This window comes from Hipposideros armiger, unplaced genomic scaffold (assembly GCF_001890085.2).
Source record: "Hipposideros armiger isolate ML-2016 unplaced genomic scaffold, ASM189008v1 scaffold_567, whole genome shotgun sequence".
In the NCBI taxonomy this organism is placed as follows: domain Eukaryota; kingdom Metazoa; phylum Chordata; class Mammalia; order Chiroptera; family Hipposideridae; genus Hipposideros; species Hipposideros armiger.
In genome coordinates this window covers 29295-51245 of record NW_017731917.1, presented here as the reverse complement: position 1 = coordinate 51245, position 21951 = coordinate 29295, and the positions used below count along the sequence as shown (strand labels likewise).

General features: G+C 43.2%; 1 protein-coding gene across 2 annotated transcripts in view; it reads right to left on the bottom strand.

Annotated features, from left to right (window-relative positions):
* The window catches only part of LOC109371387 (histone-lysine N-methyltransferase SMYD3), a 225595-nt gene that overhangs the window by 174950 nt on the left and 28694 nt on the right, over nt 1–21951 (bottom strand). The window lies entirely within an intron of this gene.

The following is a 21951-nucleotide window of genomic DNA, read 5'->3' as shown; positions in this document are numbered from 1 at the left end:
ATCTGAAGTGTACCTGGCGTATAAGACGACCCCCCACTTGGAGGCATATTTTTCAGGGCCAAAAAATCGTCTTATACGCCGGCAAATACGGTATTTGCACTACCCATGAAGTGGTAGAGAGTTATTTGAAAATGGACTTCGATGAGTTGTAAATGTATATTGCAAATTCTAGGGTACCCACTAGAAAAAAGTTTAAAAAGTGTAATTGATATGCTAAAAAAAGAGAGAAAATGGAATCATACAAAATGCAGCTTTATTCATAATTGCCCGAACCTGGAAACAACCAAGATATCCCTCATTAGGTGAATGGATACATAAACTGTGGTCCACAGACAGTAAAATATGATTCAGTGCTAAAAATAAAGGAGCTATCAAGCCATGAAAAGACACGGAGAAAGCTTACATGCATATTATTTGCTAAGTGAAGAGGCCAATGTGAAAAGGTTACATACTTCATGATTTCAACTATATAAACATGGAGACAGGAAAAACATCAGTGATAAAAATTTTAAAAAGCAACCAAAAAATCCCAAAACATCAGTGATTAGCAAGGGTTGTCGTGGAGGGAAGGGTGAGTAGTGGGAGCACAGAGGATTTTTAGGGCAGTGAAACGACCCTGAATGACACCATAATGGTGAATACATGTCATTATACATCTGTCCAAACCCACTGAATGTACATCACCAAGACTAAACCCTGATGATGTGTCAAATGCAGGGTCACTGACTGTAACAAGTGTATTAGTGTGGTGTGGGATGTCAGTAGTGGGGGAGAGGCTGTGCTTGTGTGGGGAGGGGAAATCTATGGGAACTCTCTGTACTTTACGTGCCATTTTGCTGTGAACCTAAAACTGCTCTAAAGAAGGAAGTTTATTCATTTTAAACAAAGATGATTTTCAGGAGCACATTAACTAAACCTTGATAACCAACCACTTTCCTCCTCTTCCGTCTTCATTGCAATTATTATTTTTCTGCATTATTTTGCCATTTTTAGCATGACAATAATATGCACACATTAAATCAAATGTAAAACAGAGGAAAAAAAGAGAAACAAATCACCAAGAGCTCTCTCACTGTGACTAAAATTCTGGAGTATTTCCTTCCATTCTTTTTTCTAGGCGTAGATTTCTTTTTAAATTCTGTTGTAATCAATGAGAGTGTGAACCTGGCTGCTAAAGGTTGGGCCCTGGTGGAGACAGGCTTTCAGAGAATCTATAGCCTCTTTTTTCCTCCTCACCCTCAGCCTCTGCTATGCCTGAGGTCCGGGGCCTCGTTTCAGAAACTGTAATTGTGACTATGAGGGAGCACCACCCCCTGGCCTCAGGGAGTAAAGGGGAGGACTCTATGTGGTCTTTCAAATACTCCTTCTCTTTCAAGCTCTCCACATCAACCCATCCTCCTGGCTTCTTTCCTTTCCGAGCCCTTCCAGGGTTCTGCAGGAAATCTGCTTGCTTCTCCACAGCGGCTGCTGTCAGCACTTAGATTTCTCCTAGCTCTGCCCTGTTAACAGCCATCAGAGCCATTCTGTCTGTCTTCATCGTTGGACTAATGCTATAGGTGACACCTGGTCTCATCAAAAGTAAAATTTGTGTTTCAGTTCCTCGTTCTCCTAGTCATTGTAGGGTGATGGATGATTTTTTGAGAGAAGAAAGAGGCTGAAAGGTCTTTATCCCACCATAATTCTTACTCAGCATTCTACTACTCTATTATCTGTATTATTATAGTTTTTTTTATATATATTTCACCATCTGGTTTGGAATATATCCATTTCAAATACGACTGCTTCTGAGAATCTTGTTTTTTATTTGTTTGTCTTTAAAATTATGAACTAGTTACCAGATAAATAAACTACAAAGACGTTCAATATTCTACACAGCATTTGCACATGTGGAACTTTCTCCATCAACTCCTAAGACAATGCCAAGCACACAGCTGGTGATAAATACCTGTTGAGGGGTGAGGAACAAGCTGCCTGGGAAACGTCAATACCCCAGGCGTTTACGGAAGCCTGGAGGAGTCTCTGAGTACCTGTTGTACTGGGGATCTGTTTCATGCTGAGAAGCAAGAAAGGTTGGTCCATGACAACATCTGGTGTCTCTAGACCTCATGCAAAGTGTGTTGGGCCATTAAAAAAATGACACATCTGTAACACAGACTTGGTTCATCCAGAGGGCTCGTGACCGGGCTGATTACTGTATGACGCAGGCTTCATGGGGCCCTCAGAGCAGGGGCAGGCATGACTTAAGGGTTTCTTCTTAATTAAAGCAACAGAGATCAAAGACCTAAACAGAGGGGTCATGGCAGAGCATTAAATGCAAAGTAAATTCATCATTCCTTGAATAATTCCATTTGTGACTAATTGACCCAAATAGCCATTGGAGAAATCAGGTTTCAGTGGAATGGTTGGTGTAAGATAACAGGCAGGAGAGTGGCATGAATTAATGGTGTCACATGTCCATGGCTTACTCACCACTTCTAGGGAATATTTAGAAGTCCAATGTGCTATCCATTGTGCTACAGAGCCACGTGGGAATATTTAATTTTTGAGCATTTACCTTGTGGCTTCAAGGTGTCCCTTAACTTCCCCAAACCTTGCCTCCTTGGCCACTATAGGGCAGTGTTTATTTATAGCTCTGAGTAATATCTGTGACAAAGTTAATGGCTCCTGAACCAAATAAATGAAAACCCAGATTGCACTAGCTCCCTAACAGCTTATATGGATGACATTACCTATCTCTCCCTCAGTTTATCTCAACACGACTTCAATCTACACGCTGCTGTCAGAACAATCTTAGAACACAGCTCTGAGCACTTTAATTCCCCCCCTTCAAAAATAGCCTCCCTCTGCTTACCAGCTCCTGGCCTAAGTTTTCACAGCCTTGTCACGATAACACCCTCACCTTCTGATACACTCAGGTCTCGTCAAATTGAACTACTCATCATTCCATGACTAAACCTGCCACTTTCTCTCCTCTGTGCCTTTGCCCAGCCTGTGTCTTCCACCTGAAATTCCCTTTATCAGACAGTTGAAATGGCATCCATCTTTCAAGGCCCAAACTCCTTTCTTGAAGAAGGAATGGCTAGAACTTTTCATATGATTCAAAATTTGCATTACATTGAAAAAGGGCACTATCCAAAACAGGAAGTTAAAGAAGTTCGTGGCCCAATAAATTTTGTTACCAATACGTGTTATATAAACCACTGTGAGGCAAAGCAGAGGACGTGTGGGCTTTGAAGTCAGACGCATGTGGGTTTACATCCTGGCTCTGACATCTTTTCATCTTGTAACCTTGTTCAAGTTACTCAACCTCTTTGAATCTGAGTTTTCTCCCCCATAAAACACAACTAACTATACCTATGTCACAAATGTAGATGGTAGACACAAAACACACATTGCCTACATTCCAACTAATAATTCTGTGTGGCCCATGTCCTTCCTGGGTTATAAATTCTGGCCTTCTCAGGTCTGTCTCTTTCTCTCACTATTCACGAATGGAGGCTTAGTTCCAAGTGCTAGTGGAAGATGCTTCCAGGCTGCTGAGGAAATGTTCCTTCTTCTTATCCCTGATCACACAAGAAGCTGACTATACCCTGCATTGTAAAACTGTGAGACTTTCAGACTTCAGGGATTGCTGCTGTGTCTGGGAAAGCAACCTCTAAAAACTATACAATTCTGGTTGTTTTCTTAGTAAATAAGGTCTTACCCTGGTAATACTATTGACACTGATCACCCTATGTTCCCAAAAAGATAAGTACTTGTGAATTCTCTTTGCTAAGTCAGAAGGTGAGGCAAAATAAAATAAAAATAACTCTGCTAGACGTCTTATTTAAACTAAGAAACTGATGAATTTCTTGGACAAATTAAAATGAACATAGGGTCACTATGAGAAGTAATCACAATAATTAATTAATGACTACCCAGTGGAACATAACAAAAGGTAGCCAGTATTAATATGATCATCATTAACAATATAACGACTGCAGCCACTTCTTCCCGCAATAGCGGTGATGAAGACAGTCTGCCAGTGCTTAGGGGACATGTGCTTTCCAGTCCTCAGCAGCCTCCTCTCTACTGCGGGGGAGAAAACACTAAGCAAATGCTCTCTTGTCTGACTCAGCTGAGTCTCACAGGGTATTTGTCTGACCCTGTTTTTCATGCTACATTTGTCCTCCTGTTGTAACTCAGTCAACACGAACCCAGAAACCTATGGAATTCATTTGCCTAAGATCACACACCCCTTCAAAGGACAAAGGGTTTTGAAAAAAACCCAAACTAAATGAGTGGGGGAAAGGCCAGGAATATGGATGGCTTCCTCTGCTGGAGACGAATGGTGTCTATCAGATGCACACAGAAACCCTGAATACATACCAACGGCATTCTTCTGTGTTTGTTTGTTTGTTTTAAATTCAGATTACTTGAAGGAAAGAGCAAGGTGACTTACTTTTTGTCACACCTCTAAGTCTCCACTCCATTAGAATGCTGTTAGCATTAAGGGGAGATTTTACTACCTCTCAAAGGGAGTGTGAAAACCAAGTGTCTCTAAAAAGCATTATTTTGTTGACATTTATCAGAAGGACTATTAAAACAACATATGAAAATGCTAATGTGCCATTTGGACACCTAGTTGCACCCAAACCAGCTCTTGTACAATTTCAGGTTACACAGTCTGGTCACAGAACATACACTCTGTCTAGTCCCATGAGCCCGCGTCATTCTTCCGGGGGGACAACCTTCCGCTCCGTTATGCGAGGCCCGTTGTTACATGATCACCACCACTTCAAACAATGCTGTGAAGTAGGTTTAATTAACCCCACTTTACAGGTGAGGAATCTCAAGCTTAGGAAGATTAAGGAACGTACCCACGGTTACATAGCTGGTACGTGATTAAAAGCGATTCAAATTCCAAAGGCCAGCTGCAGGGATGTCTGAGCAAACATGTTGCTGTCTTTCTCAGTGTGGTCACCTGCAGTCACTGAACCCCGTTCTCCTTCGAGATTGCTGATCTCGAGATGCCTCGAGGCTCCACTGACCCCTCACTTTAATTGTACCAGGTGAGCAGGGGCCTCTGGTCTAAATGCATTTGGCCTCGGGCTGTGTCCTCAAAGGTTTTAATCAGTACTGGACACCAGATTGTTTTTTGTCTTCACCCCGATCTCCGGAAAGCAGTGCTCAAGGAGCTCAGGTTTTGGTTCATTAGGATGATGCTATATTTTCATGCTGATACTAGGTCATGAAGACATGTTACCTGGCTAGGGAAGTCTGGTGGTTGCAGACGAGCTCCTGAACCATAAGCAAGTTAATGTCCATGAAGTCCCAACATCGACACCAAAGGGTTCTACGCCAAGGATGGCTTCATCCTTGGCCATACGGTGGTGAAAAGAGCACAGATTTTGGAATCAGATACAACGGAGTTAGAATCTGAGCCCTCTCACTGACAACCTGGTGATCGTGGGAAAATCAGGTTAATTCACCTCTCAAAGTTCAATGTCCTCACCTGCAAATGTACAGAACAATCAATGCCTCCGCTTACAGATGTGGTGGAGATTGCTAGTTGTTCACCAACATTGGAACTACATTTCCAGGTACCTCTCCAGCCCTGGATCAGGCTTGGCCACATGACTAAGTTATCACCAATGGAAAGTAAATGAAAGCATTGGGAGCTGCTTCTGGGCCTTGAGGCTGTGGGCCTTGGCCCCAGGCTCTGTTCCCCTTCTCCTTGGCTAGAGTCTAAGACGACAAGCCTCTAAGGGGTGATGGAAAAACACTGCAGAAGGAATCTGGCCCTGATAATAGCATGGAGCAGAACCACCTGCCACCCCGAACACTCACATTGGACCATTGGTGAGAAAGAAACGTCTATCTCCTTCAAGCATTTGACTTATGGATGCATCCATCTGTGGAAAGAGCCTGGCCTTAGTGGGCAGTCCTACCTGTCACCATGTCTGGCACAAAGTGGGCATTCAATAAATAAATGATGACACCACGACCACCGCAACTGTCACACAAAGCACCTCACTGCCCACACAGGTTGAATGGTTCCACATTAGAATTACTCTAGAATTGTTTTTCAGTGAGCCTAAGTCTCCCTTTAGATGACTTTTTTTCAAATTTAACACGACAAAGTTCTGCCCCCAAACCTATACTTCCCTCACTCATTCCCATCTTATCAACCAAAAGCTCAGGCCAGAAACCACAGACCTCAAACCTTCCTCTTTCTCTTTTTCATCCATGACATCCAGTCCATCGGTCTTGATGATTCTGCCTCCAGAAAGTATCCTGAATCAACTCACTTCCTTCCAGCACCATGCTAACCTCCTTGTTAGAGCTGCCGTCTATCTTCTGGGCTATTGTAACAGCCTTGTACTCAGCTTATACTCCTGGCCACTTGGATCCATTCTCTACATAGTACCAGAATCGTCTTTTTAAAAACACGAATTAGATTCGGTCACATTCATGTTTCAAACCCCTCAGTGGCTTCCCACTGTTTTGGAATACAATCCAAACTTCTTCAAAGGGCCCAGGAGCCTCTGCTTGGCCCAGCCCCCATCTGCTACCCAGCACTCATGGTCACCCCACTTTCTCTTCTGCAGGCTCACTCCTTCATGGCAGCTTCAATGCCACCTTGTAGGGAGTCCATCCCTGATCCCCAAATCTAAAGTAGTTCCCTCTCTAATTTTCTTTCCATTGAATGATAACATTTTCTTCCATTTGCCCTCCACTTAGAATCATGTGTAATGATTCCTTTATTTCTTTGTTCACTTGTTATTCCCATCTCTGAAGGTAAGCTCAGGGATCACACGACTTTTATAGCGTGGGCTCTCTTTCAGTCTCTCTCTGTATAAATGTTCATTTACTCCTCGCCAAAACCACAACCAGCTTATACTATGAGGCACATACTAATATTATCCCCATTTTACAGATAAGGAAATCTGAGACAGAGAGGTCAAGCACCTCCCTCATGTCACACAGCCACTAAGAAGCAAAGCCAAGTCCAAGCCCAGGCAGTCCTGCCCCAGTGTCTGTGCTCCTCATCGCCAAACAATTTATATCCATCGGACAACAGAGGGTCTGGCTCACTGCAAGTGCTCAAAAAACTTGTTCCATGAACAATAACTCTTATAAGTCCGAACATCCAGAAAAATGTGGTACCTTCATATGTCCCCTTATCCATTTCCAGTTTTATTATTTATGGCGGCGTGCGTTTTTTCTCCCTTACTAATTTCCAAGCCCCTCTAGGACAAGAACCTAGGATAAGATGTTTTATCCATCTTCATGTCTCATGTGGCACCCAACATAATGGCATGTGCTCAGAAAAGTTTGCCTGATGGGTTCTGGCATTTAAAAGTTAGTAGAAATCAAGCAGAATTGCAGTAAACTAAAAGTTGACTAAGTGATCCTACAGAAAATTAGGACAACGGTTGCCATTGATCAATTTAGTCGTTTAGAGTCAACTGAATCCTACAGGTTGTCTATGCAGTTCTAAAATTAAAGAGCCACTTTATGGAGTGTAGCTTTCTACTCCCTGAGTGACTAGGAATCATCTTCATTGGAAAAAATTAGGTGGTGGGGACGGAAGGGGGGACTCTTTCAGAAGACTTTTTTCTGTCTATTCTAAATCCCCTGGGGAGGCAGTGAGCGTCATCCAGCATTTAGGAGTGTGGCTGGTGCACCGCAAGCATTTGCAAGCAGCAGGAGGGGCCTTATCCTCTGAGGGCCTGCCATGTTTCTTCTCAGCCCATCCTCTGCCCACGCTTCCTGGTGTCGTCTCCCACGTCCTCTTGTTACCCCCAACCTCTGCTAAACCAAATAATGGTGCACAGGGCTAAAAAGCCCTTTCTCCTGCATTAATAAAGAACTCCTTTCCTTGGAAACATTTGAAAAGGGACTAAAAACTCAGGGTAGTGCAGCCTAGTCTGACGTGTCCATCCTTTCACAAAGCATACGTAGTTTTTTAAAGTTATGTGACTGTTGCAATAAACCAGAGTGGCCTCTGATGGAATGTGGCTTTCTGCTCCCTGAGTGGGGAGCAATTGTCTTGAGTGGAAACACGAAGCTCAGCTTCCTACTGAAGGGAATCTAGATAACTGGAGATTTGTCATTCAATCCCCTCCTCTCTGCTGCCAGACGCCACTGCTGGTGTTATCTGGACAAACTGCAGCCCCTGGTACGGCAGCCACCTGTTTTGTAAATAAAGTTTTATTGATAATATTCAACCCTGCCCATTCAATCATATATTGTCTGTGGTTGTTTTGTGCTCAAGGGCGGAGTGAATGTTATAATGAAGACCACAAAGGCTAGAAAGCCTACAATGGTCCTTTACAGAAAAGTCACCACCACAGCACCAAACAGAAATATCTTGAAGGCAGGAACAATCTACTCCTGCTGGCCCACAGAGGTCAGCAGCAAACAGAGATTTTTTAGTCTGGTCTAGGTTAAAATAATGGGGTTTGGGGGGAGGGATGAATAGGGAAGTTCTGTCCTGTCTAAAGGTGTCTGTTAGAAGTTGAATGATGTCCCTCTCAAAAAAGACATGTTGAAGACCCAACCCTCAGTACCTCAGAATGTGATCTTACTTGGAAATAGGGTCATTGCAGATGTGATCAGTTAAGATGAGGTCATCCTGCCTCTCATCCAACAGGACTGGTGAGCTTATAAGAGGGATGTGTGAAGACAGACACAGGGAGAAGTCCATGTGAAGATGACACAGAGATTAGAGTGATGCATCTACAAGCCAAGGAACCCCCAAGAGGGCCAGCCATGACCAGTCGCAAGAGAGAGGATGGAAGACTTTTCCTCAGAATCCCAGAAGCAGCTAACCCTGCTGGCACCCCGATTTCAGACTTCTTTTCTCCAGGACTCTGAGGCAATGAATGTGCTTAACACAATGAATTTGTTGTGTTAAGCCACCCAGTTTGAGGTACGTTGTGAGAGCAACCCTAAGAAACTATTCGGTTGTCGGAAAAATCATGATGTATTTTTTCTATGTTTTTCATTGCAAAAATGCATCATGACTTTTCTGACAACCCAATAATAAGGCATCCAAATTCCGAGATCTAAAAACCCTGTGTTGGCCACACAACACCTCTGTGGGCTGGAGTCAGCAATGCTCATTATCCAGAGGACAGTCACGTCTTAGTTGAAAAACAAAAATGCTGTTACAAAACGTTTCTCTTTTTTTCCACCCCAAGCTGCAATCTCCCGGATGTTATCTATCAGCATACATAATTATAAAGGGCAGAATTACTTTCCAGAGGCTGGAGGTTGGAAGCCTTTAGGCTGCCTGGGTTCGTATACTAGCCCTGCCGCTCACCAGCTGTGGGGTGTGGGCTCTCTGTGTCTCAGTTTCCTCATCTGTAAATGGGAATGCTAACGGAATTTGCCTCACAGGTGAATACACATGGCATGCTGGGAGCCTTGTGAATTCCATAGAGGAAGGAGAACTCAGCAGTCCGAGCAGCGCGGTCTCTGTCACCAGCTGTATCGTTTGATTGCTTTTGACCTAGCATTGTTTTCTGTTTGCTTTTTTGTGAACTCCTCTAGGACAGGACCTGGGTCTCAGTCATTCTCACTGTCCCTGCATATAAGTGACAGGTAGGCAGACACAGGTGGGGGAGAAAGGCAGGGGTTTACTTCATCTATGTGACTCCTGTGACTGTGAACTCTCCAAGGGCAAGACCCAAGTCTCGTATCACCCACAGTGTCCAGCATTTGCTAAAATGTTACGTATGGAGTAAATTCGAGTCTTTCCACTGGAGGAATATCTGTGTTCTACTCTACCAAGCTGTAAAGGGAGCAGGAATGAAATGCCTCATTCCAAGTTCAGGGTTTAGACCTGGGTTTCCTTTCTGCTTATCACTGATACATGACATGTAGAACAAATCAGGGTGATACTTTGTCCCTGAGGATTCTGGGAAAAGCCACTAAAGCCAAGGCAGAGAAAACAATTCCAAGAGCATGACAAATGCAGCAGCCAGCAATTTTGCAACAACCAGCAAATGCTGAGAAATGTACTTAAAATATGGCTGTCCGATGCTGACTGGACAGATGCCTTACAGTCTGGAAAACAAAATCTCAGTCCAGACTATGTGACATGCACGCTGCCCCACGGGACTGCTGGCATTACCTGGACAAACTACAGCCCATGGTACATCAGCCACCGCTTTGTAAATAGTTTTATTGCTACTTAGCCCTACCCATTTCAATTACATATTGTCTATGGCTGCTTTTGTGCTCAAGGGTAGAGTAGACTAATCATAACAAAGACCAGAAAGGCCCAGAAAGCCTAAAATATGAACCGTCCAGCCCTTTACAGAAAAGTCGGACAAGCCCTAATCTGAACCATCCCACTGTGATTATACTAAAAATTAAGCTCTCAGAGGGCAAAAATCTTATCTGTCTGGCTCAGCTCTCCATCTCTGACACCTGCAGTACCTGGTTCATAGCAGGTGCTTGATAAACCTTCGAGTACAGAATGAATATGTAACAAAATAAATGCTGAGATTCTACAACAGGTCGTACCAACGGCACCCTTAGTGCTGGGGGGATGTCCACTGGGCCAGGCCAGCGTCCAGAGGCTCTGCCCGCTCTGAGAGGCCAAACCATGAGTACCCTGGTGCTGCCACTAGATGTCCCTTGGTTAACTACCTACCTAGGAGCCCTCCGTGAGTACCAGGCTGGACAAATACCCAGGACATAATCATCACAAGAATTCAATAATCTGTCAGGACAGATTTAACCTAACCAAGGAGAACCTTTCAAAATCCTTTCTCTATACATATACATTTACATTAGAAATGTTTTAAGGGAATAAACACTTGCAAGGCAGTTGCAATTTAAGGGTTCCCTTACATAGTTCAACCCCAAACAGCTGTCAGAAGCCAAACATTTATAAACACAAATGCTCAAGGTACGGAGGAAAAAATATATATATATTTTCAGATCTGAAAGAAAAAGCCCAATCTATCCTGCCATAACACAAGCAAAGAAAGAAACGGAAAAGCCAGACATTTCTGAGAAAGACCCTTTAGCATTACTATTAAAAGCATGTGTACATTCTGGCTCTAATAAAATTGTTTAGGGTTCAACTCAAAGTAAGAAAGGGTCCTTTAACATGGAAAATGATCACATAGAACTTGTTGCATAACGAAAGGATTCGATATTTTTCTCTCTTTATTTTTTTCCTCCCACTAAAAGGATCTATTGCTTCCACCACATGTCTTCCAGGCAGGCTGGGACGGGACACTCACAGCCCTCCCTCGAGTCTGGCTTTGGACACATCCATGGTCGCTGGGACCCTGAGCATGAGATGTCTTCTTCATGGGAGGTTTGCAGAGCTGCGACTCTTCTACCTAATCCAGGCATATTTCCCCTTAACATTTTTTTTTTGGGGGGGGGGAATACTGAATTACCATCTTTAAAGGCAGTGGGAGCTTTAATTACAGTTATGATAAGATCACATTTAGATTTAAATAAAAGTGGCATTTATTGTCTCCGTTTCTGATCAAATATGAAACAGTCTGAAGGCTGACATAAATAATACTTTCACTGTTATGTTAGAAGCTAAATGCTGTATCACAGAAACCTCAATATATAATAACTTTTTAAAATTAATTCCCTCCTAAGCCGACTTAATTCATATTTAATTCATACCCCCCGTAACAAAAAAAAATCCAGGTACTACAGAAAAATGTGCATGGTCCATATAAACTGTTGTCACAGTATTAAGAAAATTTATTTATTCCAGAAGATGAGCAGAAGCTCGGCTGAGGATCGACTCACTGGATTTCCTTTGAGGAATATTACAGGCTTTAGAAGTAGGGTCTCCCTACTGCCGTGAGAGATTGGCCGAGCATTTCTCAGAATCTTTAAAGCACTGGGGCTCTGCTCGATGGCAGATGATGTCCGAGGCCAACCTCGCTGCCCTGCCACCAGCTGAGAACGCCGACCGTGAGGGGCTAACAGGCAGGATGTGTCCCTCTTCCCCTACTTATCATGTTGCCACAGCCCGCAGGACACATCCCTAGTTGTAACTTTTCAGACTTTTTCACCCTTCGGGGATTGTGTGCCTCTATGTAGAATTAATACAAGTGCATTTTCATCAAAAGGGAAGAAAATAGGAAAAGAAAATTCATGGCTAATTACAGCAGATACATTATTTTTCTATAAGAGCCAGACGTGCCAAAAAGCTGGCCCTGGATCGCAAAACTTCACGATACTGAAATCTTAAAATGAAATGACAACCGCCTTTTCAGGACCAGCTAAGAAACACATCTGAAGAGATCAAAAGTCCAGCAAAAATGGGCCGCCGGGGCCCTAGACCAGATGCCTACGGCAGATTTTTAAATTGTTTAATTTTCTTCTTAAAATATATGTGCTGCTTCTCTTATTTGTTTCAAACCTTCTGTGTGGGAGTGTTAATAAAATCTCACATCTGTAAACATCTCACATGGGTATGGAGGGTCCTTGCTCTAATTTTCTTCTTTGTTCTGGTTTTAAACGATGGGATTTCAGCAACCTCCCCCAAGTATCTAGTGATTAAGACAATGATTTAAAAGCCCCAGTGAAATCACAAACCAAAATCCCCAAACACATAAAGACTCAGTCTCCAAACACATGGGATGAAGGGGCAGTTCAGGTTCGAAGCAATCAGAAACCAGTAAGTAAAACCACTTGCTCCTGGTAAGAAAAGGTCAGAAGAAGAAAAGAATGGAATGAGAGAAAGAAAGGTATATTTCAGCTTCAAACGAATCATATTCTAGTTCAACTAGAAGGCAACATTTCCAAAACCCAAATATGGATGGCATTCGAATGGACTCCCGAGTCTTAGCCCAGGGGTCTTTCAGTAGACAAAGCTGCTTCCAATTTCTAAAAGAAAAATTATGCAATCAGGAACAAACTCCATCAAGTTCACAACCATCCACCATGAATCTATTTGTGCCTGAACCCTGCAGAAGTGCCCCCCCACCACCACCGTGCAAGGTGTGTCCACCCACCTGGGCCCTCCGTCCCACCCCTCCACCCCTCTCAAACTTGAGTGTGCAGCAGAGTCACCTGGAGGGCTTATTAAACCCAGAGTTTCTAATTCGTTAGATCTCAGGTAGGACTGATCATTTCCTTTGAAATTGGACTTGAGGATGGTGAAGAGTCTATTAAAAGGTGTTTTGAAGAAATGTTCTCATTACAACAGTTTTTCTTTCCTTCTAGTCATGAGAAGAATGAAGGGAGCTAAGGGAAGCCGGAGCTTGGAAATTTTCCATTTTCTGTAAATACCTGAGTTTGTTTTCAGGCATTTTAATCCAAGATTGCCACCTCCAAATACATTTCTGCTACATGCAACTGTGCTGTTATTCCTGTAGCCAGGCCAAGTTTTATAGACTCCTTGCATAGCCCCTTGGTGGGCCCCACTGCTTTTATACTATTATGATACCATAAACAAAATTATATGAAATTTTAAGGCCAGCAGTAAATGCCTCAATTAGCTGACTGAAACAGCTAGCATTTGGGCATTTTCATGGTCTTCAGTGAAAGCTTTACTGCCCCCAAACAGCCCACCCTGTATACCATCAAAGGAAAACAGAAACTCTCCATTTCTCCACTCTGGGTTCTCCCAGCATAAAGGCGACCCAACCACCAACCACACCCGCCAGCGAGGCTGGCAGGTAAGCATCCCCTCAAACAGAAAACCGACACGCCTTGCCACAGGCTGCACCCCGCTACCTTACAGAGCTTAAAATAGTCACGGCCTTGCCTGCGGGTATTTTAAAGGCAATTGGCTCAGATGGACACAGCAAATAAATATGTATTTGGGGATCAAGAAACCAAAATAAATAGAATTAAAGGAACAGGTTTTATGTAAATGTCAGGGCACACGTTGTGGGGTGAGCTGACTCTGCTGGGATGTACGCCTCATTTCACATCAGTCATCACTCAGAGCTGAGCAGGGACACACTGACAGATCCAGGTTAGGTAAAACGGATCACCGCAGTATTGGACACAACTCACTTTTATGAGGAAACCAACGCTCATATGTGTGCCTCCAAACACAGCCTAGGCCTGACACCAAGTTGAAGAATGTCCAAAACAATCTTGAAGAATCCAGATGTTCCGGGAATCATCCACTGATACGTTTCCCAAGAGAAAAGAACTTTAAAGAGGTGAAATTCCAAGATGTTTAATAGCCAGGGAAATGCTGCACGCAGACCGCAGGGGGTGGCAGTCTTACTGCTCATGGACGTGGTCAGACGTCTTGAGTTCCGTGCTGACATACGAAGGTCGGACAACGAAGTTCGCGAACTTTCCACCGTGCACTTACAACCTGTATCCTCCCACCCTGCCACCCTGTTAGAAAAGTGGAGGGAATCACACTTTAAAGAAAAATTATGATGCGCCAAAAATTAGGGGTAAAAGGTTAGACTCCAGAAAACACATTATTAAAAAGAGCTGAAGGAACCAGGGAAGTTTAACAATTGTTAATAACAAGTAGTATCTACTGAATCCTTCGTATGTGCCAGCATCGTTCTAAGAACGCCCCATATATTTTCTGAACTCATTCCTCACAACGTTTTTGTACATATAGGTTGCATTACTATTCCCACTTTACAAATAAGGAAACTAAGCTTTAGACTTATTAAGAAACTTGCCCAAGGTTGTGACTTACAAACAATGAAGAGGGGCTTTGAACTCAGTCTTTCTGATTCCAAAGCCCCAGCTCTTTCTTAACCAACAAAAATCTACAGGAGAAAATGGCCAAAGGAGATGCAACTGCCATCATAAATATGAGAAGGCTTGAAATAGGGAAGAAAGAAGAGATTGGTTACATTCTAATATAGGGGCAAACACATTTGTGCTAGAGAACACCTCTGGAACTTAAAAAAAAAAATGTCCAAGGTTCCCCCCCCTCCCCCGAATTCTGACTCTGTGGAGCTGGCCAAGAGGTCAGAAGACTGTATTTTCATAATAGTTCTCCAAAGCACACCAGTGCTCTGCTGGGTCTGAAGACCTCTGATCCAAAACTAGAGTAAGGCCCAGGGGTTATTCTCAGGCAGGTTTGGCTTTCCATTATTAAATAAACAAAACATACTAAACCAAATTATACACACACATGCGCGCGCGCACACACACACACACACACACACACACACACACACACACACACACACACCGGCCCTAACAATCACTTCCTCCCAAATATCCTATCATGATATAATAGAAAAGAGCTCAACCTCTAGAAACAGGTTGCTGGTTCCATTCCCTAGTTCGGCCATTTTCTAGGCATGACGCCTTTGTCAAATTATTTGCTCCTTGAGTCTCAGATTTTTTCAACTATAAATTACGAAAGCTTACTTACCTCAAAAAACTCATTTATACTTAGAGACAATTAAAATTCCAAAGCATTGTGGTTGGCAATGAGAGAGGTGCTCAGTAAGGACCCTCCCGTGAGCAAGTGGTACCTGCCCACTTGAAATGTAAACATCCACCCAGGCTTCTGTATGTTGGCTGCCACCATAGCATCCATTTCCCCTTATTCCCACCCTCCCATGGAAGTGGCATGTGATATGAAAAATTGGCTTTAAGCCCCAATTTAGCAATGAGCCCTGATTGGCCTAATCCAACCAGCCAACTCCTGGCCACCTTGCCACAGAGACAGGCAATAACCAGAGCCTAAACCAATCAGCAAATGGTGTTCCTCTGGCCACAGAGACTAGTTGGGAAGTGAGGTTTGGTATGTGCCCTAAATTGGGTCAATCAGGATGAACCCAAAGACTTTTGTTTGAGAGTCGGGGGTGGGAGGGAAGGGAGTGTTTCCTCTTCCAGATTGTGGAGTATGTCAACCAACGTGAGGCTGACACTCAGCAACCATTTTGCTACCAAGAGCCTTTATCAAACTATATCTGAAACAATACGTAACTCTATATTTTTGAGATTTGTGTGCCAATAAATTGCCTTTATTTTATAGTTTAAACTGTTTTGAGTTTGTTTTTCTGTTACTGAGAACTGAAAACACTCTAACTTATGCAGGATCGCCTGGATGGGAGTGGTGAGCTATAACCACTTAGATCATTTCTAACTTTATGATTCCATGACTTCTTAGACTATTTATGTAATTAGTACCTGTCTTAAAATTCACAAAACACTTATGATGACTGGTTTCTTCAGCCTGGAATGTCCTGTCTCCCTTCTCCTCTAAAAAAAAAAATCCTTCTCACCTTTCAGGACCCAACTTACATGCCACCAGGGCTGCAAGGCCTTTTAAGAGACCCCACTGATTAATCTTCCTCTGCACTCCCACAAGCACTTTAGGCTCCTTTTTCATCCATAATTTCACTGAGAATTTTTCTCACGCATTGAGGGCACCATCCTTATCTCAAGGCATTATTTGCTTACAGGAAAACTGTGCAGCAAATAGCACACATCTAGCTTATGGAGCATATCCAATGCCTAATACAGGGCCAGAGGTGCAACAGACACACAGTGAACTACTACTGATTCATTAAATTCCACATGATGATTAGCTGGATAGTGGGAGGAAAGTAACACTGCCTTGGTCTCCTGGATATCGTGACTTGTGCCTTGAACAGATCTAAGAGAAGCGTATTTTCCACCTTGTACAACTGATTTCCAATGACAAGTCGTCTTTTTCCCCAATCTTACAGGTCAGTTAGGTGTGATAGGTAGGGTTTGTGGTGATGAAGGTGGTTTATAGTCTTTCCCTACCTTATTCAACTGCCTCAGAGCTTAGCATGTACAATAAAGGTAGAAAACGCAAGTCCTATAGATACTCTGCCTTAAGATATAAAAACTCAATTTAAAAAATTACACATGCCAAATAAAGACATCTCTCAGTGATCTCTGACAAGATGTAAGGAAACCATCATCTCTTCTGTAATACATCACAACTCTAAATTATTAGCCACGTTGGGAGGTGTTTCTCCTATATTTGTTATATTTTGCCTTTTTGTTTTTTAAGAAAAGGAATAAGAAGAACTCTTCCCTAGTCCTAATTCAATTTGGTCATCCAGCTATCTGGACTTTAAATGAAATTTCTGGATCTGTCATGGCTTCAAATGAAACCTTTCTTCAAAGGAAGGAAATACGCAACACAAACTGGGAGTAGATTTGTTATTCACATCCTAACACTCCACCACATTCTCGGTAAGGAGGGTATTTCCCGAAACTCAAATTCTTCATTGATATGGAGGAATGGGGCCATAAACCAAGGAATGAAAGTGGCCTCTAAAAGCTGGAAAAGGCAAGAAAACAGATGTTTTTCTGAAGTCATCAGAGAGAAACAGCCCTGCCAACACCTTGATTTTTAGCCTAGTAGAACCATAAGAAAATAATGTTGTGGTTTTTTAAAAACCACTGAGTTTGTGGTAATTTGTTATGACAGTAATAGAAAACTAATAGAATGACTTTCCCTTACAGGTGACTACTACCTCTTTGATATCTACAGCAACCCCCTTTCCAAATTGAATAGTGCTGTTTAAAAGAAACTTGTTAGGTTGATTGAACAGAAAGTACAATAAGTCATGATCATAGGTCAAGGTCAAGTTAGGAAAAATCAAATATTATTAAAATTTATCATGGATCCAAACAAGAGAAAAATTCAGATAACTAGTCAGCTATGAGTACCAAACATTCCTCTCAAACTCACAAAACAGGCCTGAATATGTAGATACTTTAATGAAAATGCCTTCTTTTCTTTTCTTTATGTGGATAAAATGTATTCGCTCCTCACATAATTTACAGAGTCCCTTCCACATTCCAAGCATTGCGAAGAGTTCTGAGGATGACCCTACCTTCAAGATGTTTACCATCTACGTGAGCCAAGGGCAAGCCCAAAAATGAATTCTTCACAGGTTAGTTCATCAACAGTAAATGCGGAAATAGGAGAAGAATCACACAAAAAGTTATATCATGATAGAGCTATAGACAGATTAAGAGGTACGTCATGTATATTTGCTACCTATTGCATAACACATTAGCAGCTTAAAGCAACAAATGTTATTTCACACAGTTTTGAGGCTCCGGGATCCAGGAGTGACCTTGCTGGTTGGTGTTGTCCCGGGATGCCACATGAGGTTGCAGTCAAGCCATCAGCGGGGGTCACAGTCAATTAAGGATGGACAAAGGCCGGAGGCTCCTTTCCCAAGCTCACTCATGTGGCTGTGGGCAGACCTCAGTTTCTCACTGGCTGTTAGTCGGAGATGTCAGTCACTGACCATGTGGCCTCTCCAGAGCGCTGCTACAAGAGGTAGGTGGCTTTCCTCCAAGTGAGTGAAGAAAGAGAGAGACAACAGTCAAAAGAGAAGCCAATGTCTTTTATAACCTCTCCTCAGGAATGACACACCATCACTTCTGCCGTATCCTACTGGCCACACACACCAACTCTGGTCCAGGGAGGCAGAGGACTACCCAAGCGTGTGAGTGTCTGGAGGCGGGCATCGTTGGCGGCCATGTTGGAGGCTGGCTGGCTCTAATGCCATGCTCTTCCAAAACATTTCAACAAGGGAAGCCATGTAAGCATAATAAGCATGGCTCTAGAACGGTGGTCGTGAGACTGGAGGAGTCCTGGGTTACTCTCTAGTCTTATGGCCTACCATGGCTGCAGTTCCGATAATGCCATGATGAACAACGGTGACTCCTACTTCTGCTATTTAACATCTATGAGTGCTTATCCCGTGCTGGACAATGTTTGAAGCATCACACTCTTATTAACTCACTCACTTCTCACTACAACCCTACGAGATGGGTGCAATTTCCATCCCCATGCGACAGCTGAGGAAACTGAATCGCAGAAAAGTTCATCCACTTGTCCAAAGCTGCATCACCCAAAAAGAGGCAGTCAGGATCTGAACCTAGGTAGTTAGGCACCTGACTTCTTAGAACATGGGCTCTGCTGCCTCGCTAACACACAGTATAGAAAGCATGCAAGTAAATACACTATAAAAGCATTGGCAATACTAACATTTAAAAGAAGAAAGCACATTTTTCAAAGTTGGTTCAAAAACAGACAGTATGATTCCATTTATATGAGGGGCGTAGAGTAGTCAAATTCATAGAGACAGAAAGAAGCATGGTGGCTGCCAGGCTAAGAGGTGGGAGAAGCAGGGAGTTACTATTGAATGGGGACAGAGTTTCAGTGGGAAGTTGAAAACGTTCTGCAGATGGATGGGGGTGATGGCTGCATAACCATGTGAATGTACTTAACGCCACAGGATTATATGTTTAAAAATTGTGAAAATGGGAAATTCTATGTTATGTATATTTTACCACAATATAAAAGAACAGACATTAAAGTCAGTATCTGATATTCCTGCCAGAGGCTCACTCCGAATGAAAAAATCCCACATATTTAATCACTTTAGATACTTAAAAAATAGTTTAGTTCTAAAGCGTGAAAAGGAATCCAAAGGGATTTGTCTGTTCTGGTTGGTCCATCATCTCTCTCTCTCTCTCTCTCTCTCTCAGCTTCTCCTGGCTGCTCTTATTGTTACAAAAATAAAAATATTAGAACAGTTTTCTTTACACTTCTACCTCCCAGTCACATAAGTAGCAATTTGAAAGTGGAAATTGCAGTCCAATCCTAAGCCCGGGGAAAATCTGCCCCCACTAAGCCTATACTTCAGGAACTGCTCTGTGATCATCATTATTTATACCCTTCCCCAGATGTCTCCTGGGTGTTTCAGGAGTCACAGATGGGCCCAACAAACTGCTGAGAGGGAGCTGGGACTCAGGGGTAAGTGCACAGCAGTGGATGGGCACGTGGCAGCTGAGGCTTCTTATTTAGCTGCTGTTGTGGCTGAGGGGAGGAGATGTGGGAAGGTCACGCTTCTCAAGGTCACCCTGTGGATGAAGGCCCTTTCTCTGACCTCAGTCTTTGGAACAGGCGCTTTCTCCTGGTCATCTTGGAGCCAGGGGGTCACAGCCCAGGGCTTTAGCTACTTCCGCGTTTGGGGCCGGACTTACACTTCCATTAGGCGTTTCTGGCCTCACTTCAGAAACAGGGACGACCCAAGTCGTGGTCCTAAAGTAACTAGTATGCCCTCAGGTAAGAACACATGTTATTTAATTCACCAATCACTTCTCTTTATCCATAAGCAGCTCATAATACTAGGTGATAAGGAGTGCGACAAAGGAAAGACGCAGACATTTTTAAGTAAGGAAAAAGATACTGTAAAATGGACCCAGGCAAAACCTGACCTTCACAAAAGTTAAATTCTTTTAACAGGCAAATAGATAAATAAAACAAGACACATCATTTACCTGGACATTTCTAATGCCCATTTTCTACACAAACTGTCATGCTGGTTAATGCTACATATCAGCGGTGACTTCATAAACCTTGGGACAACCTCAGAAGCACTGTGATCACAACAATGGAGTAAAAACAACAAGGTCCAAACTCTGAGTCTACCATTCATGCACGTATTGTCTCTATGGCTTCCACTCATGAGACATGTGTTTAACCTGAACAATGGAAAGAAAGGTAACGAAGTCATGGCTGTGATGAGGACTAAACAGATCATTCATGCTAATACATGTGGGAAATATTAACCGACTGTACAAATATGAACTGTGGGGTGGATGATACTTTGCGACATTAATTTGTATTCTTCTCTCTGTGTTGCCTCTTTCTTTCTCTCCCATGGAGCAGACTTTGCTCTGTGTCACAGGAGAGGTAGTGGGGACAGCAGGGAAGCCTAGGGGTCTGAAGGAGCAAGGCCTGGCCTCTGATTCCTGGTAGCATGGTCCCCGTGGCAGCATAACTTCCCCAGACGGGGAAACTGGGTAGACAGAGTGACGTGTACCTTCACGTAGGACTCCCAAGTCCACTGAGTGGCAAGGAAGTGTCAAGAAGGAGCCAGGCCCACAGAGGTGGTTGGCTGAGAGACCCAGGCCTCAGCCATCTTGGTCCTGGGGGTGACCTCAGAACCTCGACAGGGAAGTTAAGTTTTTCACCCTACCGGTGAAAAGGGGAACCAGAGCCAGAAGTTGGGCAGATTTATAGAATAAATTTTAAGTGTTATTTCTTGCACACTGTAGTCTTTGGACTGAGATTTATACCCATTACAATGTCTAATTTTCCAACACCTAATGTCTTTCTGGCAGTTAGCAATGCTCAATGCAATGAACGTTTAATTGATGTTCATTTTTTACTCTACAAACACATACATACAAGCCATCTTCTCTGACAGAAAAGAACACATACTGTAGCCCTCTTACAAAGAGCATTGGCAGCACCTAAATTCCAAAAGTGATTTCTATATGCTGCTCTGCAGAGAGGATGCTTAATGAAACTTGTTGGCTGATGGATGACAAGCTCTTCAGAGCAGCTCCCAACTTCCCCAGACCCTCACAATCCATGGCCCACACCTGCCAACCAGTTGGCTAGAATTCGGGGTGTAGTGTATGGTGATGAATGGACCTCTTCCATATGCAATGCTAACAAGTTTGCATAGAATAGAATTTCATGATATGGGCATTACCTTAAACACTGTGATCTAACCACCAGAGAATGGAACAGACAGACACGCCCATGAGGTCAGGGCCTTGTCTACCTGGTTACCTAATGTATTCCCAGAGCTGAGAAGAGTGCTAGGCACATAGTAGAAATTCAAGCCATATCTGACAGATGCTGATAGACAGTCAGAAGACACAAGACCTCTACCTCCAAGTATGAAACATAAAGTAGGGGTAGCTTCAACAATTACAGCCAAGCCCAGGATTCAAGAACCCAACCAAATAAAGACAGCACGCTGAACTAGGGCTGGCTGGCTTCCAGCGCCCCCATCCAAACTGGGGATACCGCCAGAGACACAAAAAACTCCAAGCCTATGGGAGGGGAACAGAGTGGAGAGGAAAGAGCTATTTATCAGCCTCCGGTTTAAACTTCCTCCCACGCCTTCTTCATTGTTTAGCAAGATGCCTCTGTGCTTTGGATGCAGGAGT